General features: G+C 35.8%; 2 protein-coding genes and 2 long non-coding RNA genes across 4 annotated transcripts in view; 1 reads left to right on the top strand and 3 right to left on the bottom strand.

Annotated features, from left to right (window-relative positions):
• Window positions 1-19,559, top strand: part of LOC126008810 (protein CutA homolog) — a 484,819-nt gene that overhangs the window by 263,731 nt on the left and 201,529 nt on the right. The gene's annotated exons all lie outside the window — the stretch shown is intronic.
• The window catches only part of LOC126009380 (complement C5-like), a 131,102-nt gene that overhangs the window by 11,502 nt on the left and 100,041 nt on the right, over window positions 1-19,559 (bottom strand). The window lies entirely within an intron of this gene.
• On the bottom strand, window positions 1,852-2,561 carry LOC126008829 (uncharacterized). The gene is made up of 2 exons (XR_007495869.1): window positions 2,449-2,561; window positions 1,852-1,957 (listed from the first exon to the last, which is right to left on the bottom strand). It is a non-coding gene; the product is annotated as an uncharacterized LOC126008829 (long non-coding RNA).
• LOC126008825 (uncharacterized) lies at window positions 3,641-5,645 on the bottom strand. The gene is made up of 3 exons (XR_007495865.1): window positions 5,555-5,645; window positions 4,202-4,316; window positions 3,641-3,654 (listed from the first exon to the last, which is right to left on the bottom strand). It is a non-coding gene; the product is annotated as an uncharacterized LOC126008825 (long non-coding RNA).

The following is a 19,559-nucleotide window of genomic DNA, read 5'->3' as shown; positions in this document are numbered from 1 at the left end:
GCATTTTATACATTAGACTTCACAATAACGTATCAAAAAGCAAATTAGCAGTTTATTGCTTTAAAATCATTCTAAGCTATCTATCAAGTGAAGATAAAAAGGTTGCAGATTAAATATTAATTTAACTATGAATATCAAGCAGTTGTATGTATCCATTGGAGACGAATACGAGGAATGATCTGACACTAGGAATTGTCTTATTGTTGTATAACAAGCTAACTTATTCTCTCCTATTTCCTTCTGCCACAGGCCAGCAGAAACTAGGAACTGGGGAAAGAGAAAATGTAGGGAGGACATTATTTTTGGTGTCTGGAATACAATCCAGGTCTTCATAAATGAGTTCTTGAAAATGAATGGAAACATTAGTTGTAAATAGCAATGCTAGCAAACAAATTTTGTGGGGGGGGGGAAGAGAGGAAAAAAAGAAAAGAGAAAACAAAATATTTTTTGAAGGGTAAGGAATAGAGCTAGTGGGAACACTTATAAAAATCTGTGCTAGACAATCGTTGCCCTTAAACCAGGGGTCTCAAACTCGCGGCCCGTGGGCCATTTGCGACCCTCCTTACAACATTTTGTGGCCCACGGCCAGCCTTCAAATATTGCAATAAAAATCGCATTAGTAAGAAAAAAATCGCATTAAACATTCGCATACCCCGAGCAGTTCCATTCGGGGTATACAAATGTTTAATGTGATTTTTTTGAGATTTTTTTTCTTACCATTGCAAATATTCTGTAAGCGAATAATCGCAAATACTTTGCGCCTAGCGCAGATGCCATTTCCGCTGCTCCTACCCGCTGTCCCCCCCTTTTTTTTTTTTTTTTTGTGAAATCCCTTATGCGTCCCTGCCTCACCCTGACTTTGCCTCCTGCAGCCCCCAGGTAAATTGAGTTTGAGACCCCTGCCTTAAACAATAGTTGAAGCCATTTTTGTATTTTCTGTAGTTGAAAAGTAGGAATTATTAGCCAGTTATATAGTTTAGTGCAGTCACTTTAACAGCAAGAAAAGATCAAAGAAAAATGGTTCATGCTATCAGAAAAGAGGGAGATAATGATGCTTGCTTTATTTGAAAACAAACAAACAAACAAACAACCCAATAAAAAACCCCAACAACTATAGTTGTATATAGTCAGGCCATATTTACTGGTTCCTATAGTATCAAAAACTATGCTGAAGCTAGAGACAGCACAGCCTGCCAGGCCCTGGTATTATACAAGGCTGACCCAGCTTTAATCTTCCGCATTCCTTCCCGTTCACCAAACCCTACTAAGGGTTACCCCGGAGAGAGAAGCTGGAGAAAGCAATGACTGAGCACAACTAGATGTGACCTAAATCAAATCAAATCAAAATGAAACAAAACTCTGCTTGAGATTGAGAGATAATGTAGTACTGGGAAATGCAAAATATTCGTCCTAATTACATATCAATCCAGTTGCATTATCTTTCCTGTTCTTTGAATTGAGGGACAAGATGGTAACTGGAAATTATAGGCCAGAGACTACTTTGAAGTCTTGTGCTCAATAGACATTTCTTTTTCTAAATTTATAAATTTGAATAGCATTTTGATTCACAAAGCAAGCAAACACTAGTCCCTTAAATATAAAACTGATAGACTTATAGTAAGTTTAGTAGATATAATTATATTTCTTTTGGCCACAAGTCAAAAATTTTCAAGAATTCCACTAAACTGATGTATAAAATTACTTGCAAGTTTCTTACACACTAGTTACTGCACAAACTGTAATGTTAAGCAATTCAACACATGAGAATTTTGCTTACATGATACTCCAGTGTGGTGACATTAGAGGGAACATTAATGACAAACGAGGCTATGCCATCTGAATTTGTTTCACTTCGTCTTACATCCAGGTCTGTCTTTGTTGCTTCCTGAACTGCTTTTGCTTTCAACATTACAGCAATCCCTTTAACAGCATGGCTGACCACATTCTTTACTTGTACCTGATGGAGCAAATCCATTAAAATGGTTAATTTGCATTATTATACATAACAGTACAGTAAACTTAATACTTATTAATATTAATTTTAAATAAGAAAACCTTAAAATACTTCCCTTTGTTGCTCCCAAGCACACACCGGTAGAATTAAACTCAGTGCTCAAAGGCTATTCACCCAGGATTATATTTCAAGCAATTGAGAAACATAACTTTTAATTCATGGTTTAATTGCTGAATTGTTGAATAAATACTTGCTATGGGTTGGAATAAGTTATTGTCCTCATTAATTGAAGACTGTAGTTTTTCCTCACAGTCCTTATCATTTCCTCCTATTCCTCATTTTCTTGAGCCATTGAAGTTACTATACCCCCCACCGCCCACATTGAAATAACTATACTGGAGACCACACCAGAGCAAGGTTTCTCAGAAACCTATGTCCTTGCTCTGTCTGACTATTTAGAAAGTGCACCATCTTACATTTTCTAGTCATCTCACCTTTATCAAAAATGGAATCCCAGGCTTGAAGACAAGAGATGAAGTAACCAAATCCATTAAGTAGGGAAAGAGGACATATTTGACATCAGCCTTTTTGTTTTTGTGAGTAAAGTGCTCAGCTAGAAAAACAAGCAACACTCTGAGAAATTGGCAAGTGCAATGTAACATCCATCTACCTGGGCTTCTACTTTGTCCCTCTATTTATAGGGACAAGAACAAGTTATTCATTCCTTCCTGACATTTAATATGAAGTTATAACCTACATTTGGATGATTTCTATGGTCATCTTGGAAGAGTTTGACCTTTCCACAAAACCTCAATTGTGGTTGTCAGGAAGTTGCTAAGAGTTTCGTTTATCAGTTTCAGCTACATTTTCCTGATCAGATAACTTTCCAGATGATTTATCATACGTGTTCTTCAAGTCATGGAAAGAGCCTCACATTCTCATCATGTCAATAAGCCTGGTGGAGGAAACACTCCCGCCTGATACTCATTTCAAAGGTGTCATTCAAACACTGGGTGATACTGTAGAAGAGAGAAGTTAACTAATAATTCATAAGAAACCACCCTAATGCCTAGTGTGCGTTCATAATTTTAATACTTGTATTCTAGTTTGTTTGTTGCAAGGAAAAATTCCATGTATCATTATTGTCTGCTCTTACTGGTAACATAAAGTGTAAATCTTTCATGGATGAGTTGGGTGGGGAACAGGGAGGGTCAATATTACAGAATGATGCCTTTTATGGGCACCCCATCAGCATGGGGCTGTATTTTCAAAGAGCAGCTACACTTATCCAACACTGAGCCAGTATAAGTTACCAATTGGTACCCAAGTTTTTAAAGAAGAAACAGTTTTAAGATCACCACTGAGGAGCAATACTACCAGACTGCAAAATGAAAGTATGCAGCCAACGTGAGCCCCAAACTAAAGTGTGTGGACTGCAAACAGATGTGTGTCCTCCCAGGGAGGACCAGAACTAACTACGGGAACTAAAGTCACTCCAACTAAATCAACAGAGAAAGGAAAGTGGGAATAAATGGAAAGAAGAGCTCAAGGAATAAATGTCCTTATGATTTTAGAAACTTACTTCGTTGTACTTTCACAAAAATATTAAGGTACTTGTTATTTATTTCTTCTAACGTTTTATTTAATAATTGTAATTCCTGGGAAGTATTAAAATGGACTTGTGTGACTCCATCAATAAGCTGTTTTCAAGAGGACGACAAAAAGATAGAGGTTGTATTACAGAAGAACTCACAGAGAAGGAACAATACATTATCTTTTCACCAACTTGAAAAAGCTCCAGTTTACAATGAAATAGTAGAAATAGCTAGAGATAACACAAAGCACAAATATAAATCTATAAGGTACTCTACTTCTAACATTTTGGTCATTCTTTTAAGCCCTAAGGTTCAAGTTATCTTCCAAGATACGAAGACAAAATTTTTGGATGGAACTAAAAATATCTGAAGTAAAATAATGACTCCTATTTAAAATTGGAGGCTGTAATTTGGGATCACTGTGTATCTGATGAAATTGACTGCCCAATATAGATGAAAACGTCCATCTTGAATTTCAATGGCTTTAGAAATTAGTTTTAGAAACTCAAATTTTAGTGAAATTTTCTAAAACATTATTGGTTAAGTTTAGTTCTATAAACTTTTACAGAGCAAAGGTTAGTTTTATTGTACATACTCTGTAATTAAAATACAGTTCTTCATTTTTGTAATGGGTTGCTTGAATCCATCTTACCTTTGCTCTTTGTGTTTCTGCAAGCATCATATCTTCTACATTTTCATCTAAATTTTCTCTTATTCCAAAGAAGACAAACACATCAGCTTCGGGAATATAATTATTAAGATAATGTCTGGTAAAAACAATATAATTTCTTTTTTAATAAAGCAATGACAGTAATGAGACCAAATACAGCCACAGAAAACTTGCTTTTTGCTTTGAAGTGTGTTCTTGTCCAGTAACATTTCATTGATAGAGCTCAGTGGTGCTTAGCTAAGATAAATACTTTAAAATTTTTTCTTTCTTTTAAGATTTTTTAAAAATGTATTCACCATGATTTATAAAGATGTCAGTGAGAGCTTCAGACATAAAAGTTTAATTGAAGGGTCTGGAGCTTTAGCACAGATGGTAGGGCTTTTGCCTTGATTGTGGTCTCCTGGGTTCAATTCCAGCCATCCCATAGGGTCCCCAAAGCCCTCCAAATCTAATTCCTGACCAGAGACAAAAGTAAGCCCTGTGCACCATTTGGTGTGGTTGAACAACCCACTCCAAACTGTAGTGTGTCCCGTGCTTTAGTAGTGTTTTCTCCCCAGGTTCCTAGATATGAGTCTCTGCCTCTACACCACATGTGTGTCCATGGCCTCTGATTCTCACTAATATCTTATTAGAGACATAATTTTATTCCATTTGACAAATGAAGAAGTGAGTCCCAGTGGGATGGAATGAACGTGTTCATCTTCCCATGACGTTTCTCTTCACAGTAACATGGTGGAAAGATGAGCTTAAGAACATTATGTGACAATTAGGAGACATTGTGGTATTTTTTAAGAAGGGGAACATCATATTTGCCTCACATAGATGTAAGGAAATTTATTTTTAAGCTAGTCTCATACATAACTTTTGAATCAAAGGAAAGTATGATTTCATCCTATTTTAAATTGATCTAAATATAAAGCAGTATGCCAGTGCTCTTACAAAAATTTGATAATGGCTTTTCATAATGGTTATAATCAATTAATGTATTAGCTATGTCACAAACAAAAGTAACAAATTCTTTCATATATTTTTATTATTTGAGCAGTGCTAGGCACTTACTTAACATGATATTTCATCTTTAGCATTTAGTTTTGCTTTGAGATTATAAGAAGTTCAAGAATTTGCTTTAACATTCTCAACAAATACACTTCACACACTTGAACCTACTGCTAACAATTATGGCCATTATTTTTAATCCTAGCCTTTTTATACTAATCTCAGAGTTTTTTGAACATTGAACACCAATTATGTACTAGCATTCATCTGTATTTTATGCTTTATATATTAATATGTTTGTGTTTGGGGGTCAAGATGAATCAGCAAATTATTTCTTACCCAGCTCTTATAGTAATCTTGAAGTCCTCAAAGTTTTTATAGCTGATAAAGTCATCTTCTGGTTCTATTAATATATTGATTTGGGGATTCCGTGGATTCGATTCTGAACAAAAATAATTACACAGTTAAAATGTAACTATACTTCAAGAAAAAAATATTTGAATGCAAGTGCATAGACCAACATCCATACCAAGGGCATCTTTCTCATGATACTCAACTATTCATACCCTGGAGATGCCTCTTAACTGCCTGTGGGGTATCTTTTCCTCCTGCAATGCTGTTTTTCTTAAAGCATATGTGCTACTATTTATGTTGAAATTTCTTGAAAACAAGTCTAATATTATCTGTGTAAACCTGTGTCATATATAAAATGTTTGATAGATGTTAGTTAAATTGTAAAACATCTTTTTTTCTTTAAGATAGCTTCCATTGACTGAAATGGAGCATGAAAGTTAAACTCTTACTAACTATAGACTCTAGTTATTATCTTTAGAACATGATTTAAAGAAAAGTACTGGGCCAGAGAGATAGCATGGAAGTATGGTGTTTGCCTTGCATGCATAAGGATGGTGGTTCGAATCCCGGCATCATGTATGGTCCCGCTAGCCTGCCAGGAGCGATTTCTGACCATAGAGCCAGGAGTAACCCTGAGTGTCGCTGGGTGTGACCCAAAAACTAAAAAAAAGAAAAGAAAAGAAAACTACTGACCAGGGTCAGTAGGGTTGGTGCTGAAGGGCAAAGTGAGCCTCTTGTTTTCTCGCAAGTAAGTCTCTTGTTTTCTCCTCTCTGTGCCAGAGGAAATTGCCTCCAATGTATTGGAAAAAATAAACAGAGCAAGGACTATGTGACTAGAACAGAGTACAAACCAGATAGTTCTTCTGTTGAGCCAAATGCTGAGTTAATTGCTTTAGTGACTATTCTTCTGCGTGCCTTATTTAATATGGTAAATATTAACATTTATACATGCCCTTGATCTTACTTCTGATTATAAATGACTCAACTTGCTCATCAACCCAATTGCAGAAACTATGGTTTAAATGGTTTCTGTACACATTTACATGGGATTATATAATGAGTGTGAATACTAAGATTATCAGTTATTATTAAAATAACAGGAATTGAAATTATAGTTATCCTACTTACAATATGCACAAGTAGAACTAATAAGAATTTCTTCATCATATTTCTTTGTCATATTTAAAATTTATTTTTAAAATTTCTTTGTCATATTCCAGGAACCTCACTGAATTTTGAGGGCTGATGGGGACAAGTGTTTACTGGCTTTTCAGAGGTATATGCTCACTCTCTTGTCTGTCTGGACAAATATTGGTGAAGACTTGACAAGTCAGCCCATTTCTTTCAGCCTGACACTCTTTCACTTTATTTCTAGGAAGGGACCAGACCAAGAAACCCTAGGAGTGTCAGACAAACATGGAATCTTGCTAAGACACAATCTTATCCTATCCTCCTATAGAATTTTATCCACTGTAGAATTCAGTGATTGAAATGAGGTAAGCCAAACTAAGAATCTTGGTTACAATTTTCCATGACGCTTCTGTTGGCTTCCCTTCATTGCACCTCTTCTGTTCCTAACTAGTTCTGAGGTTATGAACGTTTTGTAAACCATTCTTAAAATTAGGCATTGGAAATATAATTTATTCACAGAAGTTACCAGGGGGTTTCATCTGAAAATGTGCAGTTCCAGTTGTTGTGAAGTCTTCTTTGTATTTAGCTTTAATTGTCCATAAACCATACTGTGAAGGAATATAAAAAGTTTGGGTATTAAGACCAGATGACAGTACAGTCTGTAAAGTGTTTGCTTTGTACACTGCTGATAAGATTTGATCCTTGGAACCTCATACAGTTTCCAGAGAACCTCTAGGATTGATTCCGAATTATATCATTAAAGAATTAATATTTGATTTGCACACTGATTTTATGTAGTATTCAGCCAATTTCTTATTTATTTATCAATTAAAATCATACAAGTGGACACAATTTCACAAAAGTAGAAATCATATAAAAATCTCTTTATAATATATAGGGAAATGAAGGTAAAATTAACCATAAAAAAGTTAGAAACTGGGAACGGGAGCAATAGCCCAGAGCTAGGGCTTTTGCCTTGAACTGGCCTGATCTGAGAAGGTCCCAGGTTCTATTACTGGCATGCTGGAATGGGGGAGAGGGAGGACAATATTGGTGGTGGGAATGCCCCTGATTCAATGTCACTTTATACCTAAAATTTTATTGTGAATGATTTGAAATCTACTTTGGTCAAAATTAAAAAAAAATATATTAAAAATAAAGCTTTTACCTATATAAAAAAAGAAAACATACTCAAATTTATTTTTCTTATTTTGGGGCCACAACCTGTGGTTCTTAGGGTCATTCTTGGAGGTCCTCAGGGTACCCAATAGGATGGTGGGGATCAATCCCAGTCAGCATGTGCAATCTAAATGCCCTATTCTCTGTGCTATTACTTTGGCCTCCCAAAAATAGAACCACACTTTTTTTTTACAGAAGTTACTTTCAGTCCATTAAGCCATATGTCAATAGCTTTATCAGCATAGTCACAAAACCAAGCATCCCTATTGCTTTCAACAAAAACAATTTTAGCAACATAAAATTTAAAATACTTAGGAGAAGGCTGCATATGGAAATCATGAAAAGTGGTAATCCCAGGGAATATGTTTTTTCCTTCTATGGAAGTTTCATTGCCTTCTGGATCCTACAAGCGAAAAGAAAAATCAAGTTTGATTTTAAAACAATTTATAAATATGTGGATATGATAGGATATGATATAATATAACATAGCATAGCATAAGATGACATTATAATGTAAAATAATGTGACATTACATGATATGACCTTATATGATATAAGATATTATATGGCATTACATAATACAATAATATAACAATATAACATAATGATGTAACATTAATATAATATAATAATATAATAATTATAATATAATATAATAATATAATATAAAATATATGATTGGCATGGTTAGGGATCACTCTTAGTGGGCACTGGTGAAGGGGTTGTATTTTTTTAATGACTGAAACCTAGCTACAAACATGCTTGTAATCATGGCGCTAAAATAAATATATATTATACAAAGTAAAGAAAAGATCAAGAACAGGAACTATTTTCTTGTTTTTAGAATGATTTAATGATTGGTTTTGTTTTCCTTCTCCTCAGAACTATTCTGCTACTGGTCCTAAATGTTCCCTGATCAGGTTTACTTTATTAAACTGATATCATCAGTTGTTCATTATCAGAACAGTATGATGGTTACTTAAATTCTGTGTATCTCAGCCTTTCCTCTATAAAAGAGGCATTGTTTATAGTGCTTTGCGAAAATTGTCATGATACAATGCTCAGCACAGAGTTCTTACAGGCATGTCAAAGTGTACTTCTACATGACCTTCACCACATCTGCCCACATTTCACAAGGAAGAAGAGACTACAAACACTTAACAGGATCATTTAGTAAACAGTCCTTGAAGGTACACTTTAATGGGCCTTCACAATATATTTCAACTAACATTTGCCCACAGAACTTTGTAGTAAGTGAAATAAAATGATACTAGAACAATCTGTGGCACACATTAAGGCTAACAAAACTCTTGTTATTCCATAAAATGTAAAAGTTAATGACACACTTGGAAAAATACAAAATTACTAATAGAGTAAAATACAAAGGTCAATTTTGATTGGAATCCATGCCATACTCATGATAAAAGTTAAGGTAACTTCTCTTTGGGATGGCTTTAGGTCTTCATCCAGTGCATAAGCTCTAACTTTCACTGTAAATAAAATGTCATTTAAAAATTTTGTTCAACTCTAAATTGCTGATAATAGTATCAGTAAGTGTATAGTATTAGGCAATGAAGTTTGAAGTGCAATTAAAAAAGAAACTATATACAAACTTGAAGGACAAGAAGAATGTGAGTGTTGGATGTGAATTCTGTATTGTTAGGAGCTTTCACTATAAAAACGTTTCAGGGTTTATCTTAAGCACTTATGAATTTATATTTATGAATTTAAAGATGAATCATTTCACTATAAATTATGTTACTGATATCTGAGAAAGACACTAGCTTACTGGTTCCTCAAATTATTTTAGAGAAAAAATTGACTAGATAGCCGTGTCAATAAAAACCCGCAAAATATTTGAACCAGAAAGAAAGTTAGGAAAGAAACTGCACATCTGATCATCTAGTAAGGACTTGACAAGTAGAAGGGAGCAAGATCAAGGTTATAAATTTCTTGAAATCCCACTACAAACATGTTTGTAGTCATGGTGGTTAAATAAATATGTTATTTAATTTAAAAAATAAAAAAAGAACCTTTTTCCACACACAACCATCATCTTCTGAGATAGTCAAGAAATAGAGCTGGGTCTCTGAGATTGAGTTAATGAGTGTCAGGGGATTGTGTCCTATTTTTAAAATCCTGGGGGTGATATCTAACTTTTCTCGCCTAGTTATCATATTACCATCCATCATCTTCATAAAATATTCATTAAATATTATTCATAAAATAATGCTTCATCAAGTCCATGCACGTGATCTTCTTTTTGCTTAGTGAGGTAATTAGTAAAAAAAGTTATTTATTAAAAGAAAATAAAGTTGTTCTCATGGAAACATTGCGACAGTTCCCAAAGTAAATGTGACTAGTGAATATTGCAATTTTCTTTATCATGTTCTGTGTGAAAGTAAAAGTAAAGTGACTGATAGTTCAAGGGCTGGAATGTATGTTTATACCTGCCTCATGTTTTATACCTAGAAAAAGTAAAATGTTATTTGTCAAATAGGATTTTAGAATAAAAAAATGAATGCTGGGGCCGGCGAGGTGGTGCTCGAGATAAGGTGTCTGCCTTGCAAGCGCCAGCCAAGGAAGGACTGCGGTTCGATCCCCCCGTGTCCCTTATGGTTCCCCCCCCCCCCCAAGCCAGGGGCAATTTCTGAGCGCTTAGCCAGGAGTAACCCCTGAGCAGCAAATGGGTGTGGCCTGAAAAAACAAAAACAAAAACAAAAAAACAAAAAACGAAACAAAAAAATAAATGCTTTTAAAACTAAAATTAGACTAATGGGGCGTGGTACTAGCACATGTAGGGAGTTTGCTTTGCATGCACCAATAGATTGTGGTTCGATTTCCAGCATCCAATATGGTCCCTGATCACCACCAGGAGTAATTCCTGAGCAGTCAGGGATAATCCCTGAAAATTGCCTGGCGTGGCGCCAAACCAAACACAAGATGTACAAAAATTTACTTTTCAATCTATAATGTATTTTACTTCAGAGTAAAAAAAAATATTTTGAAAGGAGCCTTGATGTCATTCTAAAAGGTGCTTTTTAAATTTTCAGTTCATCAGTCTTCACATTTCTGTATTATTTTCAAAGTTTTAGAATTATCTTCTTTTATTCCCACACAAAATATAAGTCACTATAACCCATGGCCCCACCTGATTTATTGATTTAACAAAGGAAAGCAGCACCTTTGTCTTAGCACCTTTGTCTATTTTGTCATTCCTCAGGACTCTTCCCCCAATTTAATTTGTAAAAAACGATAAAAGTGAATAAAGAATAAAAGTGTTTATATATAGTGTGATATTAAGATTCAGTTAGGAAAGATCAAATCAAAAACTCTGCTTCATGGGTTCTGTTTTATTTTTCTTAATGTTCTTTGTCTGAAAGTTCAAAGTTAAGATATCAGCAATGGGACTACTGAGAATTCTGTTTATGTGTGATTATCCTTCCACTGTAACTTTACCTTGTCCTCTTTCTTTGCATCTTTGTTCTCATAATTAAAAATGAAAAATGAAAAAAAAAAGAACCTGCTCTTAAAAAAGAATTCTGCTACAAGGTTGATAGAGCTAAGTCATAGGGAGAACAACTATTGGACGATCTAATCAAACTCATGTGGAATATAAAGAAACAAATCAAGGGAATAGACAGAATCCAATGATAATAAGTGGTTGAATGTTGACTACAAAATTGGGCAGATCAAGTGGTGGCAGGCAAGTGAGTGTGAGGCAGAAAGACAAACAGAACTAGGAGTAGAGGAATTGAGTGGTGGTAGTTATTTGGCATTTTCTGGGTTGGTGGAGGTGCTTTGACTTTCTTCACTCAAAGCACAGATATTAATTAGTACTATTGGGATCCTCCCACCACATCACCACCACACGACAGACCTTCTTCCTACCTGGATCAACTGAAGAGTAAACAGATTTATCTGTCTGGATGAGGATGAATCCATTATCATAGCACAGAGGAATGGGTGTTGATTTTGAAAAGTGAGCACATGTCACTTCTAAATACACACGTGAAACTGCATTTGGCCTTCCAGGTAAATCTTTGGGTTGCACCTGTTTTATAAAAAAGAACAGCTAAGTATTGTTACTATATAGTTATTATATAATCCTCTGGAGTTATATTACATCTGGTTAATACACAGTCACAAGATGTAAAAAGTGTCCCCACACTTCTTTTCATTCAAAATATTCCACATTTTGAAAAAAAATTTTCATTAATTCAAACATAAATTATGAGGAGCCTTCAATAGGTAGTCTAAAGGAAAATCATTTTTTCTAGAAACCAGAATGTTCCCTAAACTATTCTAGTATTTAATCATTTAATAAGTTAGCATTAATAAATCAATAAATTAAAATCAATAACATCAGTAAATTATTTAATGAAATATATTCTTAGAATATTAAGAACTATTATAATATGCTTTAATAAAAGGAATGTTCTCCATTCACTGCATTTTTAAAAACAAACATCAAGTCTATATGTTTTTATATATATATAGTACTCCAAATATTTTACAATTTCTTTTCTTCTTCTTCTTCTTCTTCTTCTTCTTCTTCTTCTTCTTCTTCTTCTTCTTCTTCTTCTTCTTCTTCTTCTTCTTCTTCTTCTTCTTCTTCTTCTTCTTCTTCTTCTTCTTCTTCTTCTTCTTCTTCTTCTTCTTCTTCTTCTTCTTCTCTTCTTCTTCTTCTTCTTCTTCTTCTTCTTTCTCTTCTTCTTACTCTTCCTCTTCTTCCTCTTCCTCTTCCTCTTCTTCCTCTTCCTCCTCCTCCTCTTCTTCTTCTTCTTCTTCTTCTTCTTTTTCTTCTTCTTCTTCTTCATCTTCTTTCTTCTTCTTTTTGCTTTTTGGGCCACACCCGATGATGTTCAGGGACTTCTCCTGGCTAAGCGATCAGAAATAATTACTGGCTTGGGGACCATATGGGACACTGGTTTTCCAACCAAGGTCTGTCCTGGGTCAGTTGCATGTAAGGCAATCCCCTAACAATGTGCTATCACTTCAGCCCCTCTTTTACAATTGTTAAAGAAAAGTTAAAAATATATCACATTTAAATAAATATATAAAATATTTTAATGTATAATGTAAATATACAATAACATTAAATATATTTAAATACAAAAATAAATGATCTTTTACTAGCATTTATCATCTCAGTTTGAAATTGGTTTAATTGTTGATTTAGTTTTCATGTCACCAAATATTTTTACCTATATGACTTTTACTTGACTCAGTAAAACGTATGTAGTTTTACGTGATCCTCAAATCTATAGAAAATTCTCTAAAATTTCCTACATATCACTGTGTTTAAATACACAGCACTTACCTCTCATCAATCAGTGAACTAATTGAAAATGTGATGTATCACATATCGATCTACACAACTACCAGGTAGCAATATCGTATCTATGAGTGTTGTTGTGCTTTCCAAAGAACGATTTGACACGTGAAAGAAATGCATACATACAGTTAGGTTCATAGAGCCTTGAAATTTATTTTCTGGAGATAAATATACTTGGCCTCGAGAATAGGTGAAAAGTTTGTCAGGATGACTTTTAATAGCAACAGACACATCAAATGACTCTGTATATCCATGAACTTGAACCACTACATTTTGAGAGGCACCGATATGGAATACTTTAGGTGCTAAGACGACATACCTGTTGAAACAGTGAAATTACAGAGATAATCTTAACCATGATATTGAAATACTTTTCAATTAGGAGAATTATGGCAATTCATCAATTGTTTTTATAGTTGGAAACAGAATGTTTTTATCTTTCCAACTTTCATTTTTTATGATGAAGCCTTCATAGAATCCTGAAAGCATCTGCAGTACACAAAGTTATGGAAACAAATAGAGAAATTGTTAGTTCTATCAGGCAAAGTGTAATAGAGTTTTCTAAAAGAATTGCAAATGAAGGTTTTGCTTCTGTCTTCTGAAGAATTATTTTTAATCAAAAAACTAATCAACACAGTATTATTCTAGGGGCAAAATATAGGGAAGAGCCTAGACTAGAATACAAACCATGCATAGGTAGCAATGCCATTGAACAAATGAGAAAAGTATGCCTACTTTTTCAGAAATAAAAATTTGATATCACAGGACATATCATAGGACACATCCTTCTTTAAGGACCACCACCAAGATTCATTTCACATGAAAATGGATGCTTTCACTTACTTTTGTTCATGTCCCCAAATTCTTCCCAAATAGAGAAAAATACAGACTATATTTAAGATATTCATGGCTGGGCCACCTGCATTAAACTGTTGCTGAAACTATTTTCCCTTTTGCAAGTGCTGTATGGAATGTTTAATTATTAATATTTGAGTTAATTATTAATGACCAGTAATGGCTAAGTTCCAATGAGAAGAAAATCCAAAACGTTAAATGATGATCTCTTTTAAATAGTTTTTACAATGGCCCAAAGTGACTTATAAGTCTTTTACAGTTATATTTAAGGTATATAGTGCCAGTGAGTTGGGACAATTTCCGTTACCCATGTTGATCACCCACCGCCCCTATTCTTAGCATGCATCCTGTACTTCCACCTTTAACCCCCTGGACTGCTGATGTAACAGGTCCCTTTTGTGCATAGTTTGTTGTGGTTTGGGTCTCTTAATTCCATTGCTTTTGACTTTGGGTTGAGTATTTAGAGCTTTTCATTTTATTTCGACTCAATGTTAGTGTTCTTGCTTGCTCTTGGTACCAGGCAATTTTTTTTCTCAATTTATGTGGCAGAACAAGGTAATTAAAGTTATATGGTTATGTTGATAAGAAAAAGAAGAATAAAAAGTAATAATATAAAGATGATGAGCCTCTATCTTGAACTATGAATATAAAAGAGGGATAAAATTAGAAAAAAGAAATCAAAACTCAATACAACAAAACAGAACTAATCAAAAAATTTAAATAAAGGAAGTGAGTATTGGTGTGATTTTTTTTACATAGGCACATTAATATTGGGGAAATTAGAAAGGAAATTTCCGTGGCCTGGAAGATACAAGTGTTCTCTCCTAAGCATTACTGTCATGGGATCTTCTAAGACTCTTGCCTTGTTCATCATAGAACAAGGTCTTTTTATGATGCTAGGACAGTTATGGTTGTCAGTCAATCTTTTATAATTTGAGATGTTGAGGTCCTAAGACGTAGTTGGAGATAGAGTCTATATGGTTTCAGAAGTTCTGTTCAGTCACAGTTGTTGCTGTCAGTCTTCTGTATTTAGTAATCTTGGTCTTTTCTCAGGTCAAAGGATGGAATGTTTTCTGATTTCATCTCACCATTAGGTGATGAGTTGAAGCAACCTGTGTTTAGGTGAAGTTGTTGCTGTTGCCCCCTCCTCCGGATGTTGTATGAGCAGGTCCTGAGGCAAGTTGGTGCGGAGTTGTACTAGGGATCCCCCCTCCAAGCGGAAGTTCATTTCCTGCTATTGCTGCTGTGGGGAACTGTGTCAGTTCTAAGGTTGGTATCTGGGGTTCAGGGTTTAGTGGTCGATGTCCTATCACATGATGTCTACGTCTAGTTACCATGACTGATATTCAGGGTGAGATGGGTCCCTGTATTATAAACATTATGGGTTCTTATTCCTAGTTTTTAAGTGCTTGTGTGCCTAAGCACAAAAGAATGATGCCATATTATATTGTTGGTGCACTAGGGTTTAAAAATGGGAGACAGTACAATCTCTGTGTCCTGATTTTGACCTGAGCCTTTATTCCACGCAAGAAATTTCTTTCCGAATTCATACTAAGCAGAACCAGAACAGGCAATGAAAAATACATGAATATTTATATGAATAAAATTAAAAAAATTAAAACATTTAAGAAGATTTAAAAAGATGTAGGAGCTACCTTTACATCTTTACATTTGGATGTAGACATACTAAGAGGCATAACTATTAAGGAATTAAACTTACATAAAAATATTGATACCCCTAAGTCCTTTGAGCTAGTCTTGGTGAGGGATGACATCTAGGGCACAATTTCATCCCTCTCTTATTGAGACTGAGAAATGGTGTGTATCCGTAAGGGAGCAGGTAGATTTCTTGAGTTTGGGGTCCTTCTGGAAGTGAATCTGGTAGCATGTACCAGTCCATGTTGGGGTGTGTGTGTGTGTATGTCTAAAAGCAGACTGCTTAGAATGAGTCAGCAGGAGTGTTGGTTGCATCTTTCTGCCCAAGCGAGATTTGGAAATGAGAGGTTGTCTTTTTCTTTGGGAACAGGATAGTGGCTCGCTGGGGCAGAGGGTCAGTCACTGTTCCTAAGGAGTTAAGAACTGAGGATAACGAGGGTTATATAGGGAGAGATAATGGATCAGGACTGAGGGCGTGATAGGATAGAGGTTCTAAATGGGGGAGGGATGGTATATGAGAGATGCTATATACAATATAGTCATGGCTTGTTTACAGTATAGATTAGGCAAACATAGAGGGATATCTACATATAAACTCATGCCCACTTATAGACAAATATTAAAGATCTTGTCATAGTTGTAGTTGGATGCCTGACATTTCTGGTATTGTTTGGTGTGCTTAAAAATAATTGAGTTCCTGTTTGCCTATGTTTCTGAATCATTGAAGGTCTCCTCAGAGGACTAGGGAGTGCACCCCAAAAAAACTGCATTTTGAAGCTGCCCAGTGAGTAAATTCTGGCTGCGGGGGTCACCATCCATTAAGCTGAGCTCTCTGGCCTGCGGAGACTCTGCCCTGCTGTGTCTTTGTTCACTCTGAGGACTTCAAGGGAAACTTCTCCTGCGCCTGTCTGCCTGGTTTCTGAATTCCTGAAGATCTCCTCAGAGGCATAGGGTGTGCACACCCAACTAGAGGCAGCAGAAAAGCATGGCCACTTCACTTCACTTTACAGTCGCGCACTCTTTCTATCCAATGAACCCCAACACAACACGCAGGAAAAACCACACTACAAGCGTGACAATGGGTAAACCTTGCAAGCAAACACCATGCACAGAGAATGAAGACAAAATCTCTGATGACCTAATAAATTCCAACCACCTGATTAACCTCTCGAATAAGGAACTTAAAATGGCAATATGGAAGATGTTTGTAGAACTCAAAGAAAGCACAGATCGATCTGAACAGAACACAAAGACAGAAATCAGAAAACTCCAAATTAATATAACAGATCTGAAAAAACATGTTAGCTCAATTGAAAACCTCAATGGATGGCCTCGCCAGCAGGGTATCAGCAGCTGAGGAGAGAATCGGAGTACTGGAGGATGTGATGCAGAAAAACTCAACACAACAGAAGAAATTGGAAAAGAACCTTACGACAAACGAACAGGCCCTGAAAAAAGTACTCAAGGAATGCAAACAGATGAAAATAGAAGTCTTTGATAAACTCATCAGAAACAACATAATAATAATTGGAGTCCCAGAGACCCAGGCAGGAGATCGCCAGGAAGAATCAACTGTCAAAGACATCATCAAAGAGATACTCCCAGAGTTAAAGACTACATGCAATCAAATCCTGCATGCCCAAAGAGTACCAGCTAAAAGAGACCCAAAGAAAAACACCCCAAGACACATCCTGGTTACAATGACAAATCCCACAGATAGAGATAGAATACTGAAAGCAGCAAGATCAAAAAGGGAAATTACATTCAAAGGAGCACCCCTAAGACTTACAGCAGACATCTCACAAGAAACTCTCAAGGCCAGAAGACAGTGGTGGGATATTGTGACAAGACTGAATGAAATGAATTCCTGACCAAGAATACTGCACCCAGCCTGACTCACATTCAGGTTTGGAGGAAGAATACATAGTTTCATGGATAAACAACAGCTCAGAAACTTCACCGATGATAAACCAGCCTTAAATGAAAAACTGACAGGTCTACTCTAAGACAAGAGAGACCAACAAACACAGCACACTTACCTACGAAGATGACATTAAATCCTATGACAATCATCTCCCTCAATGTCAATGGACTAAATTCACCAATTAAAAGACACAGTGGTAAAATGGGTCAAAAATGAACTCAACATTCTGCTGCCTACAAGAAACACATCTCAATAGTCAGAACAAACATAGACTCAAAATCAAAGGCTGGAGGAAAATCATCCAAGCAAACTACACCCTCAAAAAAGCTGAGGTGGCTATATTAATATCTGATGACACCAACTTCATACTCAGAAAAGTGGCAAGGGATAAAGATGGATACTATGTGCTAATCATGGGAAATGTGCAACAGGAAGAAATCAGACGATTAAACATATATGCACCCAATGAGAGACCAGCAAATTATCTAATACAATTACTGACAAATCTGAAAGAAGAAATTAATAATAACACAATAATTGTGGGAGCCTCAATACGGTCTTATCAACACTTGATAGGTCAACCAGACTGACACCCCACAAAAACATACTAGCCCTTAAAAAAGTAATGGAAGAAAGAGGACTAGTAGATGTTGGAGGCTGTTAGAGCTAGAGAGCAAAATGGAGTCTCTGATGCCTGAAACCTAAGGCCTGTGTACCTGACAGGCGGCCACTGTGGCATATACCTCCTGCACCCAAAAGAAATTTTAACCAAACAAGTCACAAGGTGCTCCAGTAAACCGCCCGAGTTGCTAAGATAAGATCACATCCTGTTAAGCTACCATTATGAAAGAATGTCTGTGTGATATAAGTCTATGCGATATAAGGGTATGTTGTAAAACTGGAAAGTCCTTCCTGCACGACCCCCCTACTTTTCTATACCATGGAAAAGTACTGAAAGCTACTTCCTTATGCTGTAGAACTATATAAGCTTGTCTTGCCTTAATAAATTCAGCTCTTGATCAGCCAGCTTGACTTGAGCTCATTTCTTTCTCAGCCTCTTTCCTCCTTTTTAGGTCGGATCCCGCTCGTGACCCACGAATTAATTACTTCGTGATCCTCAGTCCACCCTGCGGGCAGGGTCCTAGGGGGTCACAAGTGGTGCCCAAACGAGGGGCACAAGACACGGGCCACCGACCGGATGGCAACGTTTGAGTGAGTTTCGAGAGCCTGATCATAAGACACAGGTAAGACCCAAATTTGGGCAGGGTGCAGATAGGTTAGCCTAATAGTAGCTACTAAAACTGCCGTCCCATATTCCCAGAAAAATGGGGACCACTATAATTATATATATATATATATATATATATATATATATATATATATATATATATATATAGTCCCTTTAAAGATAGGGACCACTATAAGTAAAGAGGAAGCCTTTGTAGAAAACATTAAAAAGGCACTGGCTGAAAGAAAGAAATGTTAAAATGAAAAAGAAAGATCTCATAAAATTTTGGTAAAGATTTAGCAGGATATTTTAAAAAATATGAAAAAGAAGAGGATAAGAAGGTCATGCAGTTCTATTGGAATATTTTAGGACAAATAATCACTGATGCAGATTCTGACCCCTTTAAAAAAGATATAATTCAATAAATAGAGGCGCATATTGAGGCTGCATCGCAAAGCCAGTCCAGAGCAAGTAGTCTTGCAGAAATAGACCCTAAAAAAGAATCTCCTAATAATCTCTTATTGGATAATTGTCAGGACTCCAAAAGCCTTTCCAAAGGTTTCTACCCCATTCTTGCTAATGCCCCTCCCGCTGATGAAACTTTAGATCCCCAAGATATTCAAACCCTAGAAGATGAAGCTGCCTCCTATGATCACAGGCAGTACCCTGCTAGGGCATC

This window comes from Suncus etruscus, chromosome 5, assembly GCF_024139225.1.
Source record: "Suncus etruscus isolate mSunEtr1 chromosome 5, mSunEtr1.pri.cur, whole genome shotgun sequence".
Lineage (NCBI taxonomy): Eukaryota > Metazoa > Chordata > Mammalia > Eulipotyphla > Soricidae > Suncus > Suncus etruscus.
The sequence above is the reverse complement of the archived record's forward strand: the minus strand, read 5'-3'. Positions and strand labels throughout refer to the sequence as shown.